Here is a 5,325-nt window from a genome sequence, read left to right on the forward strand (position 1 = left end):
TCACCGCAACCTCCGCCTCCTGGGTTCAGGCAATTCTCCTGCCTCAGCCTCCTGAGTAGCTGGGATTACAGGCACGCGCCACCATGCCCAGCTAATTTTTTGTAGTTTTAGTAGAGAAGGGGTTTCACCATGTTGACCAGGATGGTCTCGATCTCTTGACCTCATGATCCACCCGCCTCGGCCTCCCAAAGTGCTGGGATTACAAGTGCCCTATCCTGTTTTTAATGTATTTGATCTTCTCAGCTCATGTAAGAGCTGCTCTTACTACCACCTTCTGAGCCTGCAGACTGGACCAGGCCAGGCTGAGTCCAATCCTAATCCACCTTGGCATTCACAAGCTGTGAGACTTTGCAGCAAGTTATTTCGCTTCTCTCTGCGTCAGATTTCCTATCTGTAAAATGAGAGTGATGACAGAGCCTACCTCACAGGATTGTCCTGAGAGCACGACAGATTCAGTGGGATCATGGAAGCTATGAAGATTCTCATCAAGTGGGTGGCCATGCTGGGTCTCCTGCATTGCCCCTCCAGGTCCTCTGTCACCCTTCCCCATCCAGCTTCCTGAACAATGACATCTATAGACCCCTTCAATAGTCTTCCTGGCCCATTGGCTTTTAGATTTGGCCAACGGGGGTGGAGGGAGAACAGAGGGAAGAAAAAGAAGGATGTCAGAGTATTTCTTCCTTAGTTTTCCTCCTTGAGGTTCAGGGTCACCACTGGCAGCAGGGTCCCCCCACTCAACTCCATGGCTTTGGGGCCTTGACACTGCTCCATCCCCTCACTCCCTCAGGCTTGTTATTAATACCAGTACTGCATTGTCTCTTGGGATTTCCCTTCAACTCTGTAAATAGACTCTACTAAATTCTCCTCAAATTACCCAGCATCAGTGTGTCATCTGTTTCCTACCCATGCTCACCAGTATAGCAGCTGGTGCCAGGAGAAGTCCCAAACCGGATATTGGGATTGGATTGATCATGCATTTCAACAGTACATGGGGAAGCCTCTTTGCAAAAGGGGAAATGTACCCAGGTAATCTCCAACATATGGAGGCATCACCATTGCCCAAATGAGCTCTGGGGCAGTGAGGAATGAGGTGTGGGGAACAGTGGGGAGATGGGAGCTGAAGGGGCTGTGGTCCCTCACCGCTATGGCAGGGACTTATCTGGGTTTTCCTGATGGCCGCAGGGAACATGGGCCGGGGGAAAGAGAACTGAAAGTTATCAATGCCTGGATGAAATCAGAATCCCTTGTTGCAAAAAAAAAAACAAGCAAAAAAAGCCAGGCATGGTGGCTCATGCCTGTAATTCCAACACTTTAGGAGGCCAAGGCAGTCCGATCACCTGAGGTCAGGAGTTTGAGACCCGTCTGGCCAACATGGTGAAACCCCATCTCTACTACAAGTACAAAAATTAGCCGGGTATGATGGCGGCTGCCTGTAATCCCAGCTACTCCGGGCTGAGGCGGGAGAATCGCTTGAACCCAGGGAAGTGGATGTTGTAGTGAACTGAGATCGTGCCACTCTACTCCAGCCTGGGCAACAGAGCAAGACTCTGTCTCAAAAAAAGTAAGCCGGGCCTGGCGGCGCACACCTGAAATCCCAGCTACTCGGAAGGCTGAGGCAGGAGAATTGCTTGAACGAGGGAGGTGGAGGTCGAAGTGATTCCAGATCACGTCACTGCACTCCAGCCTGGGAGACAGAGTGAGACTGCTAAGGTAAGGGCATTGCTGGGAAAGGACTGGGAGCCTGAGATGGGATAGACATGAACAAGACTGAGAAGTTTGAACCCCCAAATTTCCTTGAAATTCTCATGTCTGTGGGGTTAAGGCACCCTAATACTCCCGCCCCCCAAAACTTCAGCCTCAGAACCCTCCCTGCCCACAACCCTCTTGGCCCCGGGCCCTTTGTGAGCTGGGTCTCAGCACAGCCCATGGAGAAGCACAGGGCCACACTGAGAGAACACAGGGCTGAGTTACAGGCCTGGCCAGCTTATCTTGGCAGGAGCTGCAGGAGTGGGTGTGGGAGTGGGTGCTGAGGGGACTAGACCAAGGTGGGGGATGGAAGACTTGGTTTAGCTAAGCTCACCACAGTAGATGCTTATCCAGGATTTGGGGTTTACTGTGTTGGCCTGGATACCTGGCAGGAGCATTAATAGTCTGCTAGACTGGCTAATTAAAGTCTGGATTAAGTAGTAGCCTACAGTTAATAAGCATGAAATGCCAGAGCTTCCCTGGCATACTTTAGAGGAGGGAATCAGAAGTCTCAGGGAGATGCGAATGCTGGACTTCATGATACGCAACTTTTTTTTTTTTTTTTTTGAGATGGAGACTCGCTCTGTGGCCAGGCTGGAGTGCAGTGGCGCAATCTCGATGTTCAACCTTCTTAGCCACTGCTAGCCGCATATTTTAGGAAGGTCTGGAAAACACTCCCTTTACGAAAGCATTAAGACATGCGTTGGTAGGCTGGGTGTGGTGGCTCACACCTGTAATCCCAGCACTTTGGGAGGCCAAGGTGGATCACGAGGTCAGGAGTTCAAGACCAGCCTTGCCAACATGGTGAAACCCCATATCTACTAAAAATACAAAAAAATTAGCCAGGCATGGTGGCGTGCACCTGTTATCCCAGCTCCTCAGGAGGCTGAGGCAGGAGAATTGCTGGAACCCAGGAGGCTGAGGTTGCAGTGAGCCGAGATCGCACAACTACACTCCAGCCTGGGTGACAGAGCAAGCCTCCATCTCAAAAAAAAAAAAAAAAAAAAAAAAGCCTACATCAGTGTGAAGTAAAAAATTAGATAAATAAAATTTTATAAAAAAGAAATGCGTTGGTGAGGGCCACCAGCATCCTTGACTTGCTTTGATGACTGTCCTCTCTTGACTAGAGAGCTAGTGGGGCATGCTGGATGGATCAGTGGAAGTGGATTCCCTGATCTCACTGAGAATAATGGTATCCTGATGGTACAAAGGCTAAATGGTGATGCCTAACAGTTAAAGGCAAGGTGGGTATAATAGCCCACAATAAGGCAAAGGGACAAAATGATCACCAGGTGGACAAGATGACAGTCTTGTGGATGAAGGTCAACTGCTTTCCCAGCTCCCCGCAGGGCTTGTGCAATGCTATAAAGTGGCCATGGTGGCAGGCATGGAAGCTGCGCCCGGGCTCAGTAACCGTATTCTCCGCTCTGAGGCTGATCTGGCTGTGGTCAGTGTGAGTGTCCACCCTCCTCACGGTCCAGGACCGAGTCCTTGATTGGGCACCATTCTCACCTCATTGTAGATTGGCTTGATTGGGTCCTCCCATAACAGAGGGGCTGTATTTTACCTTCACGAGGAGAGGCACATATTTCACATAGGAATTTGCTTTCTCTACCTACAGTACTTGTCAGCACCACCACTCATGGGCTTACTGAATGCCATATCCATCAGCATGGCATTGAACATAATATACATAGCTTTCAACCAGGGCAATACATGTTATGGCCAAGGAAATGTACAAATGAGCTCACACTTGTTGGGAACCAGCCCAACTCTGTGTGTGGGTGCCCGTGTCACGGCAGTGACCAGGGAGTGAGAAAAGAAAGACAAAGATACAATGATAGAATTTTAAAGCATGGGTCCAGGGGTCCAACGCACTATCTCGGGCTCCAAGTGCTTTTATTAGGTAAATTGTCTTGTTAATCTTGCAGGCTGTGGGGAGGGGGGTTGAGGAGGAAGATAACCAGAGGAAGAGCACATGTCTGCAGCATTCAATAGCATACATGGCTCTCCTAAGAACTGCTAACTAAGGACACTGAGATTTTACCAACCATTGTCTATTCAGGTGTTTTGGCGAGAGAGCTGCAGTGGATAAGGCGACATAAGGTCTGACCACACACATGCATCAAGGGGCTTTTATCTCCCAAGCAATGTGGACACAGAGCAATCGGAATTGCTCCATATTCTGAGAACACAGGCAGAGTCTGTGGTGTTCTGGTGTCTCTGCCCTGCAAGGCTTTCCGGCCTTACTAGCACCCACCTGCCAAGACCCTCCTGAGTCTTATGAGCAGATGTTGCATTTCCTTCCCCGGGTCTTTTGCATAAGCTCCCTTTATGAGATCCTTGCACAAACTCTATGTTGGGAAGAGTCCTGGGACCAAAGCAGTTTTTCTTTTCTGCTTTGCAGCCACACCGTAGTATTCGTGATTGTAGGGTGCTCTCAATGGTCTTTCCCATAGGCCTCCTGTTACCACTTGATCTCTGCTTTTATTTTACTGCACCATAGTTTGGATATGATCCATGGTACAAATCCCCGTGTATAAAAGGCAAAGCAAGCTTGTAATCATTTAACTATAAGTAACACAGGTCTGCCCCTGGCCATCTCATCCCACAAACACTAAAGGAATCACTGGGTTACCAAGTGCCCCGTGGACCAGAAGCAGCTGGCTCCATAGATTGGTGGATTGGCCTCCGAGACCATAGCAGGGATACTATATCTGGCAGGGTAGGGTGCTACCCTACAGGATGCAGTGCATTTTTAAAATCAAAACCAGAATCATATATACCACCAAGAGGAAGGGGTGGCAGAGGTCTCCTCACTATTACATCTAAAGTCTATAACCACTGGAAGTATTTTTTTTGTAAAGAGAAGTCTTGTTACGTTGCCCAGGCTGGTCTTGAACACCTGAGCTCAACCAGTCCTCCACTTCCCACCTTAATCTCCCAAAGTCCAAAGTGCTGGGATTACAGGTATGAGCCACTGCATCCAGCCTCAAGTATAAACTTTTTTCTTTTTGAGATGGAGTCTTGCACTGTCACCCAGGCTGGAGTGCAGTGGCACCATCTGGGCTCACTGCAACCTCCACCTGCCAGGCTCAAGCGATTCTCCTGCCTCAACCTCCGGAGTAGCTGGGATTACAGGCACCCACCAGCATGCCCGGGTAATTTTTGTATTTTTAGTAGAGACGGGGGTTTCACTTTGTTGACCAGGATGGTCTCAATCTCTTGACTTCGTGATCCACCTGCCTCGGTCTCCCAAAGTGCTGGGATTACAGGCGCCCGCCACCACGCCCAGGTAATTTTTGCATTTTTAGTAGAGTCGAGGTTTTACCATGTTGGCCAGGCTGGCCAGACTGGTCTCAAACTCCTGACTTCAGGTGATCCGCCCACCTGAGCCTTCCAAAGTGCTGGAATTACAGGCGTGAGCCACCGCGCCCGGCCATTTTTTCTTAATTTTATTTTTCGCCTCCTTTGTGGCTCATCTCAGCTTACCAAGGGCACCTGTATGTAAGAAAAAACGGAGGGTAGGTATCACTTAGAGTGAGCACGCAGATGGGCGCCCCTGTTTCATTTCTCGGT

This window comes from Cebus imitator, unplaced genomic scaffold (genome assembly GCF_001604975.1).
Source record: "Cebus imitator isolate Cc_AM_T3 unplaced genomic scaffold, Cebus_imitator-1.0 Scaffold197, whole genome shotgun sequence".
In the NCBI taxonomy this organism is placed as follows: Eukaryota; Metazoa; Chordata; class Mammalia; order Primates; family Cebidae; genus Cebus; species Cebus imitator.